Below are 15546 nucleotides of genomic sequence, written 5' to 3'. Positions count from 1 at the left end.
GTCCTTTTTCACGTGGCTGGTGATGCAACTGGGCGTTAAACGGCTTTCGTGTCAACCTCTGGAAAGGCCGGTTCCAAGCTTGCCAAAACACCCCGAAATACGACCTTCGGCGCCTCCCCCACACCGCTCCGTGCCGGACCCCCCCGCCGCGGCGCAGCGTCCCGGGGAAGGTACCTGGGGAGCCGCGCTGCGCTCCTCCCCGGGAGCCGAAGCGGCGAGGCCTCTCCTGTGAAGGGCGAGAACTACCGCTGCCCCCAAGCTGCGGGGCCGATTGCCGGCCTACAGATCGCTTCCATTGTGATTCATCCCATTCCGAGAAGGTGGCACCCTCCAATCCCCATTTACCCCTTCCTCTGTCATTGAGGGCTACTGGAACTGCCTTTGGCAGACGTTAAAGAGCTGCTGATGGAGCGCCTCATCTCACAAGAAAGCACGAGAAGCCGCTCCCACCGCCCGGCAGCTTCCTTAGGTTGTTGCCGCCCCCAGGCCCTGCATGCCTTACAGCGGTAACTTAACTGCAAGGTCCAGAGAGAGCAACAGAAAAAAAGCAAAAAAGAAAAGTTTTACAATGAAACGATCAGGCACGGGGAGCCCACGCTGGTCTCCTTGTAAAACCTGCAGAAGAGCTCTCAGTGACGTCTCTTTTGCTTGCAGGGATCACAGACCCCTAGTGCTGTTTGCCAGGACAGCACCTGAAAAGCTATTTTGTTTTGGTTTTTTTGTTTTGCAATATAAGTAACTTAAAAAAAATAATAATAAGTGGAAAAAAACCATCTTCCAAAGATTTAATTCTCAGGTAATTAGATTGACTGCAGCCATTGCTGACTTGCCTGTCACTCTGCTGTTTTGGTGCTTATCTCGTAGCTGCACGGTGTGCAGTATTTAAACAAATCAAGGACAAACTCTCACGCTGGTCCTCCTATATGTACATACATGTTCCTCCACGGGATGTGCTGCTAAACTTCAAAAAAAGTGCTCTTTTTCTCGTGATAAGATTAAACATTACTCAATACTGTGGTATTGGAAAGGTCCAGAATCATGGAAGAAAACCATCCATCAGTGTTTGTGTGCGTATGTTCAGTGTCCAGCAGCAGCTTTGTGCATGCACAGGGAGCTGTTTCTTTACTTCATTTGTTCAGGGCCTGGACAAGTATCAGAAACAAAATCTTTCCTCTTTGAGGGTGTGATGCTGGTAAAAGCGTTAATCACACGTTAGGAAAAATAGGTCGCATAGATTCCAGTCTAATGACTGTGTCTTTGTATTTCTAAGGTTGCCAGAAAGAGGAAGAGGAAGGCTTTCATTATGCTAAGTCCAATTGCCTCCCCTAAGCTGCCATGCTGGTGGGGTGTTGCTGCTGGCACTTGATGCATGAAACTATGTTGTTCCTTGCCAGTTGTACACATTACAGTATTTGACACCATGAAAATGCCAGACTAATTTGGGTACTGGCAGATTTCTCACTACAACAGCTAACACTTTAAAGAGGAGCAGAGTTGGTATCTAGATAATTATCATCACTGTAACAGAGATTCTTTATCTCTGTGCCTTTCTTTGAGTTTTCACACAACCATTTTTCAAACTTAAATCACTTATCTGCTACTGTTTGGTTGTTTTTTTGGTTTTATTTTTATTATTATTAATTCATCTCTTCTTATGCCTACAGTTGGCTTGTTTATACTTGGAATGGCTTGAACATTCAGCGTGTAATCTGTGCTGTTTGGCACAAGCATTCAGTCACTGAATGCTTTCACAACAGATTCTCCATTTCCGTTTCTACAATCCTGCCTTCTCAAAGTAAAAATACTTTGCTATGTTCTTGCTTATGTTATAACTCACATTAAGATATTATTACTACCAGATCTGGACCGTAAAAAAACACGAGAAAATGTCAGTCCCTTTGATGTTTCTGATTATACAGCCTAAATCTACTCAGCAAATCACGATTTCCCTCTGCGCTCAAATTGCCTCTGAGGGTCTACAGCTAAAGAGACTAGATTAGATTAGATTAGATTCTGATTTGCAAGAACTATTTCAAGGTAGACTTTTGGATTGAATAACATTCTGAGGTAGTGAGAAAGGCATTTAACTGTGGCAGTTCTAAAGGTTCTTATTTTTCTACACACTGACGTGCTGAATAGACTGCAATAAATACTGCAGGGAAACAGCTGTGAAATTGGGCTGTATTAACGATTCAGATTTGCCTGCAGTAAATATGAAATATTTTTTTCTAGGAATTTATGGCACGGCTCTCATCGTTATTCAGATTTTTTTACCTGAGTTCTGATAGATACAAACAGAGCCCCAACTTACATTGTTGATTCCCATCTTCTAGAAAAGAGAGATGAGAAGAGCTCAGAACAAATTCCCACAGTAATAAACATAAAAGTTGATCCAGTCTCCCTGTGCTACAAGCCATCCTTTTTGCTAAGATGCCCCTCCACTGCATCTTGCCATCTTTAGGTTTCACTTATGTTGGAGAGAATTTAAAGGTAGTCTTTTTTTTTCCCCCAATGGATTTACCTTAATGCTGATTTAAGATGTTTACTTTGGCTTTCTGGACTGCCCATGTCTCCAGTCAGTATTACATTGTCTATGATCTTGGAGCTTGTGCTTCTACAAGAAATAACTCTTCCCTCAGCCAGAATTCAATTTCTCAAGTAGAAACTTAATTCTCTAAGGTAAAAAACAAAAACAAAAACAAGCAGCTTTATATAAACAAATGTTTGCAGACAAAGTCACATAGTTATCTCTTCTCCTCCAGCCCTCTTCAGATTTAAGTCAAATGCATAGTGAATTATAGTGTTTGATCTTTATAAAGGGACTCCACATCTAACTTCTATACTTAAAATCCATTGCTCTTCTGTTCCATCCAGCTATAGACTCCTCAGTTAACTGTAAAGATTACCTGTCCCGTTAGTATTACCGTAGTAATGTTAAATTATTCATATATACAATTTTTCATTCCAAATAATATATTTTTCTGCACCTGTATTAAAGTAGCACCTATTTATACAGGATTCTATGGTCAACAAGTCAACACTTTGGTTCGTGTACCCTTCTGTAAACTACCGAAGGAGCAGATGATCTTACTGCTGAAGATTAGTAACTTTATGGGTTTTTCAAGCATTGGTTAAAAAGACATTCTAAAGGGACATAGTGTTAGTATTCAGTTAATGTCCCTTTACTTTAGAAAGAGACTCTATATAGAGTGCAGAAAAATATACAATTTGCATATTGTAGCTGATATATTAAACATCGCAAGAAAATATAAAGGTGCTCAGGTGTTTGGAAAGGGAATGGGGAGAGGTAATGACAACTGCTGCAATCCAAGAAATACAGAATTACACTTAATTTTATCTGTTCTGCAGGCAGTGTGAGATCATGTGAGATCATGGCCGACAGAAGCCTCACTGCCACAAGGACTTTCTGAACTTGGAATAAGCTCACACTTGATTTTTGATTTGCGATGAATCTCGTTCATGTATTGGACGTTCTCTGCTGTGCTGTTTTCATCAATCCGATATGTCAAATTTTACAGATATCAAAAATTCATCCCAATCTGCCCAAACTGGAGAAAGGAAAAACAAGCCGTGCTGAACGTGCCTCCCTGGTGTGTGATACAAAGTGATAAGCTGACTTTCACTGAAACTGTCATGTTTTCATCTGTTGGTTATCATTGACTTTATATTGGCAAACTACATCTAACCAATCCCATAGCAAATTTAATATCAATAATCCAAGACATCGATTTATTTAAGACATGGCCTAAGAACAAGGCAGGGAGCAAAACTTTGTATCATTTTAAAAATCAGACACCATTTTTAAATTTAACTTTACCATCATCAACATCATCAACACCATTTTTAACTCTACAATAGTTAGAACAAGCTGAACAGGAAGATGAAAAAGGAGATAAATGTTGGACACTTCAGCAACTTTACCATCATCAACATGTCTCAATTTTAAAACAATAAAGAAAAGCGTAGGGGATCCACTTTATACCTAAATTAGCTGAGACTACCTCCGAGCCACAACACACCAGCTGTTTACCACCACCATCCAATACCACAGAACAGGGTAACAGACGTAAGTATGCCATCTATTTGAAACTGCAGGAACTCTGTGAGCAGAGTGCTGTTATCTGAACTGGAATTTGACCAGGATGTTTACTTACTGATTTTAACAAAGCAATTGCAGTATGCTGACTGAGAAAGAAGACATTTCTAAGGAACAGTATCATTCATGGCTTCCACTCACGGGTAAACTGGAGCTGCAAGAACAAAATGCCCCATGATAGAACCACGGGGGTCTCTGCTCTGCTACGCAATGGCAGCCAGAAGGAATTGCTCTGGTTTGGAACTGTGCTACAATATTCCAGGTTGAGAGAGAACCAACATCATTCAAGAATTTGCAATATGAGACTCAAGCATTTTATTTTGTTTGGTAGCTGAGCTTCTCCTGGGATATCTTATTCAGAGTCAGGTCTCTAGTATAATCAATACCAGCAAAATCCAAATCATCCAACATTGTACTGTATCTTCCTTAAGGCAAATGGGGATAGAGGCAGAAAGAAGCTTGTTTCTTTCAGCAGGAAAACTGTACTAGAAGACTAAAGTAATTTTATATTCCTACCTGTTTACCTTCATCCCAATAGCATGAAGAACGTGCGAAAACTACCAACTAGCTTGCCTGTATTTGGATTTCAGTACAGTATGCTATTATGCATCACCTAGAATAACCATTTTACTTAGAGCAAAAAAGGGGCATTTCCTCTAATACAATAAATGCAAAGTTCACTTAATATGATCAAATCATTTTGAGATGCAGAACCAAACCCTTGGAAACATTTACTGAACAAGTAAATTTTAATTAGACTTTATTATGAAGAAAAGTTTTAAAAGCTATCAGTTAATGCTTTCTTTTGATCGTGTAATATTTCAACTAAGAATTAATTACATTTTAGGTATTCCAGATTTAAAAACCAAACAAACAGACAAAAAACTCCCACAGAGTTCCCATTCTCCTGGAATGCTGCAGAATGGAATTTCTAAGTAGATGCAATATTAATGATGACCCCCAATTTTACTTTCAGCAATCTATTAATGCCATCTGAGTAAACAAACACTTTTACCTGTCAAGGAAGACTCTACTCCATTGTCTGATCAAATCATTTCCCAGAAGTTAACAGCCTGCCAGTTACAAATGATTTATAAATGTTTACCTCCCAGTGACTGCTAACATCAGATTACAAAACGCATAAATTCTATTTGCTTTCTTTCAGCAGTGTTTTCTTAGAGGCTTTGTTTCGAAATACAAACCTGCGTATTTCACAAAAAATGTCTGAGTTCAAAACTCTACACTATAGAAGTACATGCTACATAAGCACAGGTATCTTACGTGTATCCCATGTGGTGTCGATGTTCCTCAGCCACCAGCTCTACAAAAAAACCTGTCTGTCTACAGCAACCTTCAAGCTTAACCTCAGTCATGCTGCCTGTAAAAATAAATTAGGCTCCATTTTATGGTCTGAAATCACCAGCACTCATTTACGAATTCAGTTTCACTAACTAGTTTCTAAACTTGAATAACTTGTGTGCTCTACGCCTTGCGCTGAAACAAGAAGCCAAGGAGATGGGGGAAGGGAGCAGGGAGTGTTGAGCACTTCAAAACAGCATCATAGACTACATTTCTTCCTCTTTTTTTTTTTTCCAAGGAAATTCCTTGTTCAGTATGTGACTTCATCTGTCACATGACAGAACCTCAGTTACTTAGATAGGAAACTGGCTCCATGGTTATTTGGTCACTGCTGAACAGGGAACTATTATATTTTTTTGCTTTTCCTGCTTTTTTTTTTTTTCTTTTCAAAATAATCCACCTTTAACTTCTACTTTATACCATTTCACACCCTCTGTCACTGGAAACAGGGCCACATTCCTTCCCAATGAATAACACCAGCAACAAAAGAAACTCAAATTTAGAGCACTAAAGACCACCTTATGGTTTCAGATACCAAACATGAAACCTTTTTAAGTTTCCAATTATCCAGGGGCTAGGTAAAAAAAAAATAGGGTTAAATTGGACATGCCAAACTCATGTCAAATCCAAGTCACAAGGCTGAGGGAGTCAGATCTGTAGCTCTACTCCACCCTGCTCATGATATTCAGATTTGTATCTGTAACCAGATTTAGCTCACACACAATTCAGGATGTCGCAATTTGGATGTGGGCCCATCTTAATAGGCAAAAAGAAAAAAAAAGAAACTGTTAATACAACCAGCATGTAAAAAATGTTTAAGCTTTCTTCAAATGGATGATCGGACAATGAACTCTTTGAATGATCCGATTCCTGTCGCCTACATTCCCCAAATCCTGGAAGAAAGAACATAGCTTAAAATAACATTGAAAGAGGAGCGATTCATTTGTTCAGTGCACCTCTTCCACTACTGAGGTGTGATCTCTTCTCTTGTGAAGTGGTGATGGTTAGAGAGACCAATGGGTAGTTTTGATAAGAATTACATCCTTATGTCACTGTTGTTATGAACTGGACAATTTTTGACATTACACATTTACTTTTCAAATTCACCATCGATTAAAGGCACCTAAAAAGCAAATCCCTATCTAGATTTTGTTTAAACCTGCTATTAGAACTTATAGAAGAGAAACAACACTTCCCCAATTCAAGCTTCTTTAATTTACCTGTCATCTCTACATAGCCAGGTTTGCTGTTTTGTGGCCAGCAGATGGTATCACCTGGTTGTTTGACTGTTGCCACTGTCACACACATGTTCTTTCCCAGAATCAGCAGGACTAGGGGAAATGGTTTTAAGTTGAAAGAGGGAAGATTTAGGTTGGATGTCGGGGGGAAGTTCTTTACTAGGAGAGTGGTGAGGTCCTGGAACAGGCTGCCCAGGGAGGTTGTGGATGCCCCATCCCTGGAGGTGTCCAGTGCCAGGTTGGATGGGGCCCTGGGCAACCTGATCTAGTAAAGGTGGAAGTTTGGTGGCCCTGCCAGGCAGGGGGTTGGAGCTTCATGATCCTTGAGGTCCCTTCCAACCCGGGTCATTCTATGATTCTGTGTTTAGCAAGAAGACATTTACTAACATTCAGAGCACCAAAACATCAAGCAGGTATGTAGAAATAAAAGACACAAAGTATTCTGATGCATGTCTTAAGCTGAGCTGGAACTCCCTATGTAAATGGCAAAAAAATTACAACTTTTTTTTTTTTTTCTTTTTTTTAATTAGAATATGAACAGCATGCTCTAATTTGTAAAATCTTCCAAGTTCTTTCAGCCAGTTGCAGAAAAGATTTTTTGTATCTTCCAAATATGCAGAGCAAACTAGAAAGGAATTTGGTATTAAGCAAATATCAGCGGTACAGTAACTGGTTTTATAAATGACAGGACATCGCACAGTATTGTGTGCAGAATTTGGCTTCTTCAGATCAGCCTGAATGTGGCAACGTTGTACTTATTGATCATAAATAACGATACTTAAAATATATCTGCAGATCACTCAGGGCTCTTTTTTTCACCTTCCATCTCTCTTTTTATTTTTACTCCTACGAAACTCTCATGCTCAGACAGCTCCATATTCCCTACCATGTGCGTTCATCTCAGCTCCTCCCATTTCTTCATCTCATTCATACATCTTCCTGTGTTCCCACTTCTCATATCTGGCAGTGTGTTAAGGGGGGATTCTTTTTACTAAGGAAAACAGTCAACCCCCAGAATTGGAGTTTGGTAAGGTAGACTAAATATTACTGCAAGTTAGCTTGAATTCCAGAAGCTGTAAAACATTTTTATTTGTAAACTATGTCAACACATTTGTATTTATTTAGTCACATTTCTTCCTTGTTATATGCAGCTGATTAGGAGGCTTAAGGACCTACTGCTAATTACTACCTAATGTTTTCTCCTCCTGCTGCTCTGTTCTTGCTCTGTTCTTGCTCTGTTCAAACTCTGATAGGCTTGTCAACATATTTTATCATTTAAATCTTTTTTGCTATGAAGGTCTGTGAGAGAACATACTGTTACTGTTTCTGAAGCAAGGATACAAGCCTAGTGCATCAAGGCAATGTCAGAGCTAAATGACTCTGAAAAGCAATGAAGAAACTGACTCACTCAGCTTTCTTCTCCACACACCGGATTACAGATGGCTGCTGAGCAGATCTCGAAGGAAATTTTAAAAATATTGATCATGTAGACATCAATGACATCCCAGAAGCAAAAACTGGGTACATGTGAAGTAGCAACTTCAGTGTTCGCATGCTGGCTGAAAAGCCTTTGTCTGCATTTTTAATCGTCTCAAATAAATGAGGTTGACAGTTTTAGCCTGTGCTTAACTGAAAACATAAAAGATTAGGCATAAATATGCAGTGTCTGGAAGATAAAAAGAACAGCACCAATGTATTTAAGAAAGCAAACGTTTACGTGCTAGATACAGTGTAGTTACAGTACATTACATGGAGAACATATGAGCTGCCCTGCCAATTTCAGACAGGATATAAATAGTGTTTTAGGTGCTGGTAAAATTGTAAGTGGATACATATCGGTCCTCTTTACAATCAGCAGTCCCTCTGCTGGCATTCAGGATCACGTCCAGTGTCCGCTACCATCATGGATTTTCCTATAGCCAGTCATTGCAAACTTTTGGTTCACAGTCTGGCTACTGTGAACACATTTGTATGTTAAGCATTCATACCCATCACAGCCAGGCTTTCTCACTTCTGTGCTTGCTCTTGCCTTGTCTAGCCAACTTCTGGCTTCATCTGTTCAATTTCTGGTATTCTGTCCTCTCCTTAGAAACCCATTCATGGCCCACTTTGTTAAATATCCATTTGAACACTAGCTCAAATGAACTCAGTCACCAATATTGCTGCTATTGAACACTGTGCACCAACACATTTAGAAATCAGAGCTTTCCTTTTACTCCAAACATCATCTGATGTAGTTTCCTCTCTCACCTACTGCCACACAATTCCAGAATTATATTATAATATAATTATTTTATTCTATTTTTGTAAACTCAAATTGCACTTAATAAGGTTATAAGCTTTTACATTTCAGTTCCCAAAGGGGGTAGCGCCATACATGGTATAAGGTTTTAATGAACATTTCCTCAAGCTATGCACAAAACACATAGACTGAATCATCATTAGCTGCTTTTCTAGCAACATAAACCTATAAGATCAATATATTTCCTGAGTTTGTTCAAAAGCAAACTGTAATGATTCTTTTGCTTCAAGTCATACCCAAACACTTTGATGCTTCCTCAAATATGATAAATGAAACCTTTTTTGGAGACTCTGAATACTACATGACGTATCTATCCATCATGATGAGATGACCCCATCATCACACTATAGCTCATGAGATTTGCCATCCATTCATTACATCTCTTTCTTTCATCATAATGGTAAATTCTAGATTTATACTCATTTGTAGAGTTTTGAACCATTCTTTTCTTTACTCCAAGCAGAAGATATTGCATCTATAAAAGAATTAGGAGCAGCAACAACACAAATATAATCAACACTTCTCCTGAAGAAGCCTTAATCAGAATTTCACTACCACACAGCCTGATTTTTAAACAGACCATAGAACAGTTCTCATCTAATTGGGGGAAGGAGACTGCTCATATCATCTTCTCCCTCGTAGGTGGCTGCCGTGGGCTACGCTTTCCAGTTTTCCCAGTGGTATTTCCTTTAAAAGCAGGCCCATAAGCTTAGAAAATCCCAAAATTTGTCTTGATTTTGAGAAAATCTCAAGCAAACATAAATAGCCATATGCTAAAATTACAGATGTCATAACTGCAGATTTCCTTATAACCTGGCTGGGAATGAATGGATGAATAAATAAACAAAGTTAGGGAAGGACATTTCAGAATTGAAAAGCTGTATTTTTAATGGACTCACAGGCTGATCTCTTTATGTTCTTTGTCACAACTCCTTCTACTGTGCAGCAAGAAAGGTTAGTTAAAAATACAAGCTGTTTTTGAATATGCCAGAAGTAACTCAATTAATAAAAACAGAATATTATGTTTAATGGTTGGCTACAGAGACCGTTCCTAAATTCAGTTAACCATGATCAAATATATCCAATCAGAATCTGTCCAATAGACACCATAACATTTAGAACAACAGCTGTTTCAGACACAGCTTTCCTTACATAAGCCTGAAAAAAACATTTTACCTCAAACAGTAGAAAGACTTAAATGGTGAAATGCTCAATTTTTTGCCATAGCAATTTATGAATGCAAATCCTGAGAAATTATTGATAGTGACAGGAAGAAAATGGAAGTTTTTGAGTCTGGTGCAAGTAAAGGCTCTTACATATCTCTTGGACAGAAAAAGAAGATAAATGCTCCTATTAAATGTATTACTGGACAAAAGCAGACTTGGTTGTCAGAAATGACTAGGTGTAAATGTATGTACTTTGGACACATCAGGAGTAGAGAGAGAAATACCTTTGAGAATGTAGTTATGGAGTGACAGGTCATCATCATAGAGAACTGCAAGAAGGAGGTGCATAGATGATTCGCACAGATTGCTACAACTTCAGTTAGAGAATGCCCCAAACTAGCAATAAATCGAGGAGTCTTCTAAACATTCTCCTAAGATATCACCAATATGCAGGTGCTAACAGATTGATTTTACCTAGCTTCCAAGCAAAGGAAACAACCACAGTAGTTCTGTCAATGCAGTATTGCAAGTGAATTCACAAGTAAACGCTCTTTAAACACTGGTTTACCTATCCATGTTATTTCTGAACTTGCCTTCATACCACAGAAGTCTAGTGGCAAGTAAAACTGCTCTACCTGCACATGTGATTCCAAAGGACATCTTTCAGACACTACAGGAGAAAACTGCCCTTAACAGAAACAGAGCAAAAATCCACTTCTATGGATGATGGCTAGGTGTCATCTAAACCATGACACTAGGAAATCACTTTCAAAGGAGAACACCACCCACCTGGTACATGACCCTTCCCTAACTCACAACTGGCAGTATTCTATGAGTTGTCAGTGAACTGTGGGATTCTCTTCCCCAAGGAAGCCCTTGCTTTCTCCAGCTGATTGTCTTCATGAGAGAACACGCATAAGTCTTCCTTCTCCAGTTTTATGAATTTTGCTTTGAACAAAACAACTTGCTTCCGAAGCCGTATTTGTTGCATTTATCACATGAAGGTGAAAGACTTTTCCTCCTAGCGTTGTCACCATTTTCAGGACAAAACCCTACAGCACTGCATTGGGCCCCAAGCACAATAGCTGTTGGAGAGGGTCCAAAGGAGGGCCACAAAGAAGGTCAGAAGACTGGAGTACCTCTCCTTTGAAGAAAGGCTGAGAGAGCTGGGCTTGTTCAGTCTGAAAAAGGCTCTGGGAGACTTCATTGTGGCCTTCCAGTACTTAACAGGAGGGACACCACCCTTCATACAGGCAGATAGTAATTAAAAGGACAAGGGGGAATGCTTTTAAAATAAAAGAGGAGAAACTCAGGTTAAACATTAGGAAGAAATTAATTACTAAGAGAGTGGTGAGGCACTGGAACAAGTTGCCCAGAGAAGCTGTGGATGCCCCATCCCTGGAGGCCTCCAAGACCAGGCTGGATGGGGCCCTAGGCAGCCTCATCCAGTGGGTAGCAGCCCTGCCCATGGTAGGGGGCTGGAACTGGGTGGGCTGCAACGTCCCTTCCAACTCAACCATTCTGAGACTCTATGATCCCTCAGAGAGAATAATTTCACTGAGAACACCCACTAGAATGGGATACACTTCGGAGCACTTTCATTATGGCAACCCACACTGCTAAGAAACCCACCTCAGCTGAGTGTAACCACCATTCTCCATTTACAGAAAATGTATAAAACATCATTATATAAAAACAGCTAATTAAAACAATTAGATAATTTTATGCAAAGTACATTATGCTGCAAAATGTAACTACAAACATCAAGAATTTCTCTTAAGACCCAATGAAGCAAACATGCAGGTTATAACTGGAGGAGCTGTGTACAACTCCATATGTGGAAGAATAAACTGACGGACAAAAGGTAAAGGAGATCAGAAACATGGTCTAAAATCAAAGTCAAAAAGCTGAAAGAAAAACCTTCTGTGCAAAGTTGAGGACAAATAATAATAATAAATATATATGTATTTCCCAGGGTTTGAATTCACTTTGAGTTCAGAGGAACCAAAATCTATCACAGGAGAAAAACTGTATTATTGAAAAAATAAATAGCTTTTCATTAAGAAGAAAAGTTAATAACTACAAAGCAATCTGCTAGATATTGAGAACTGGCCAAATGCCAGAGCTGAAAACAACAATGCTTTTCCTCCTTTTGACCTATTTGTTTGTTACTTAAAAAATTCAGCAGTGAAGGTCCACACTCCACCTTTGCAGAGAGGTTCCGCAAAGCAGGACCTTTCAAGAGCACAGCTATTATTAGGAAGACAAGTGCTTTGCTAACCCACCAGATAGAATTTCTTACTTGTTTGCTAAGCTGACTGACAGATATGACTTATTTTGCAGTCCACGATACACTGCAATGTCTTGATAGGTCTGCCTCGTTCTCGATCATTAGCACTATCTGTGCTTTCTGTACTAACAAAGACCTGAGAACAACCATTAAGCTGTTCCTGGAAACAAGGGCACATCGCTTAACTTAACAAGAGTTAAGGAATTCCCTGTGCTTAATCACTCCATACTCTTCTGTTACACTTGAAAGCTGGGCTGTTTTGTTCTGAGAATCTTTTGCTGCATTACTGCCCCTACAAGAAAAAAAAAGACATATTTTTTTCCTTGTTACTTTCCTTTACAGGACATAGAGAAAAAAGTGGAACAAATATGCCTCAAGAGCATGTAGCATCCTTTGTTTTAGTCTGCCTATAGATTATATTTTAGATTACAAGTGTGTTAAAAACAAACAAACCACACAAAACATTGGATTAAATATATTCCACGACAAAAAATAAATAAATAAATAAGAAAAAAAGGTGGAGGAGAGATTAAAAGTCAGTAAATTCCAATAGAAATTTCACCAGGTAGGGACTCAGTAAAATGTGAGGACTAGGTCTTATTATTAGACAGAGCCATCCATTAAAACCCAAGGGATCATATGAACCTGGCTACAGCTGTAAAAGCAGCAGAGTCCAAGTCAGATCTCAGCCGCACGCTGAAATTAGAAGGGTGAAGGTCAAATAAGCAAAGGCAACAAACCAGACACTACCAGCTGCAATCATACCTGACAGCAGATTTCAGGACTGTTCATTAACAGTACCACAGGTCAGGTTATCTGAAGTCTTTATGTTTGCACATTGAGAAAACTAGATGCATGTATTCAGACTAACAGTTAAGTGTTCATAACTCCCTTAATTGGGGCTGGTATCAGAACCGCATACTTTGTTTTTGCCCATTAGAATTTCAGGTGGTGCATTAGTACGTATCCCGCTGCTCCTCTTCTGTGGAGACAGGCCACTGCCTAATCAGACCGTGATTACAGCATTTGCACCTACTCCTCTCAGCAATTTACCTGATCATGATTTGCCTAAGTTTCATTTCAAAACAGTATATCTGATAACAGCATCTAAGTTAATAGCTATCCTAAGAGCCCTCTGACAGCGTAACACCGGAACACTGGCAAACAGCCTGCTGTGGACTACAGTACATCAGCAAGTTGTGCTTTGTGTTGATACCAGAAACTACAGTCAGAGAGAGAGGCAAATCATAGCAGGGACAGAACGGCCTACTGCAGAACTTCATTTATGTTTAGCAGCTAAGGGCAACACCCATGCCAAAGAATGGCCAAACTCCTCATGCTGCTGGCTAATTGTGTGCGTACAAGCTGAAATGTACCATAAACCTCTTCTGGAACACTCAACTTTCTACCAATGTGTTTTGGGACTTTTTTGTACTCCACATACAAAATCCTGAGAATTAAGAATCCTTAAACATTACTCCACAGTAATGACTAACTTCACTTTTTATCTGAAGTCTGCAAAAAAGATGCAGAGATGTTGGTCCACACAGTGAAGTGTTCAGCTACATGAGCAGCTTGCTCAAGATAAAATACGAATTAAAGAAGCAATCCTTAGCTCTGACTGAAATCTTTCACCTGTCATATCTAACTAAATATTAGTTACAGAGCATGCATACCTTATAAAACAAGAGTTTATTCTCTGGTGGAAAACAAAACAGACAGAACTGCACACTTGAGCTCTGCACAGCACTTGCTCTTAACCTGGACAAAAAGCAATGTGAGGGACAGAAGCCTTCTTCTCTTTCATTTTTTCCCCTCCTATTCCTGCCTAGGTAGAGCTGGTGCCAGTTGGTGAGAAACCTTCAAGCACAAGGCATTACCACACTGGGTCATACAACTATTTACATAAAACGAAGCCTTTCAAGAATACACCAATACTTAAACATTTAAAAAGGGGAATTTAGAGACATTTCAAGGATCATCTCACCCGCATGACTTCAGTTCTGCCCACCAGAGAAATCTGCATAGCACCTTCCTACATTTATTCTAAGGTCGTAAAGAAAATTCCAAAGGGTCACTTTAAATTTATTTCTTGTATTATTTTTAGTAACTTCCATTCTCTCTATTTCTATTTAAATTACAGACAGCTCATATAGGTTCTTGATATACGCTTCCGTTTTTAAGTAACCGAATAATCTTCCAGAATTTGTTTCTGATTTATTGTGTTAATATAAGTATATTAAAAATGAGGAATCTATATCAAATTGCTTACATTCATCATTTGCTTTAGGAAGCAAAGTATCTAATGTAAGGACCAAAAAGTTCCTTCAAAGTATAATAGTTTTGGCAATATGTATTTTTGCATGTTTTTGACAGGTTGGCAGCTAGTCTGAGTCCTGCTTCCAAAAATCTATCTAAACGGCACTGATGTTTAGGAAAAAAACATTAAATAGTTGACTTTTCAATCATTTATGTTTTAAAATCAGTACAACTTCCTTAAAGCTGACTTCTGTACCCCACTCTTAGGGTCACTTGCCTATTGTGAATTCTCCAGTCCAACTTAAGCCTGGAAGGAATCTTATTTCTTTTAAAACCAAGCACTTAGAACCAGATCTAAGCCCATTGCCAATCTAGATCCCAAAAGCATTAGACTCCCTTAAGCATATCCTGCAACTCTCAGCCATTTCCACTGCCATCCTTCAGAGCTAGTTTCCGTAGGCTACAGACTCCCAAGGCTTCCAGTTCAATCCAGGAAGACACTGTAGGGAAACAGAGCACGAGTCTAGAAAGTTAAATTCCTGCCCACACGATCCAGAAGTACCCGAGAGCTCCACATGCTCCTGCCACTCCTCATAACCTGGCAGCAGGACCCTTCCTGCAAGCGGCAGGGATCACCTCCCTTCTATTCCACACAACTCTGGTGCCCGCAGCCAGTCCCCCATGACCTCCAGTCACACACATCACTGCAGACCTCCGAGGAAATCCATCAGCTAACTGCAAATGAGACACTTTTAGCTGGTCTGTGACCGTGAATTATCGGCAGAATGCAGGACAAGCAAATGGATGGTACTTCC

General features: G+C 39.5%; 1 protein-coding gene across 2 annotated transcripts in view; it reads right to left on the bottom strand.

Moving 5' to 3' along the window:
- The window catches only part of N4BP2 (NEDD4 binding protein 2), a 53315-nt gene that overhangs the window by 37097 nt on the left and 672 nt on the right, over positions 1–15546 (bottom strand). The gene's annotated exons all lie outside the window — the stretch shown is intronic.

The sequence above is a fragment of the Excalfactoria chinensis genome, chromosome 4, assembly GCF_039878825.1.
Source record: "Excalfactoria chinensis isolate bCotChi1 chromosome 4, bCotChi1.hap2, whole genome shotgun sequence".
Classification (NCBI taxonomy): Eukaryota; Metazoa; Chordata; class Aves; order Galliformes; family Phasianidae; genus Excalfactoria; species Excalfactoria chinensis.
This window is presented reverse-complemented; position numbering and strand designations above follow the sequence as displayed.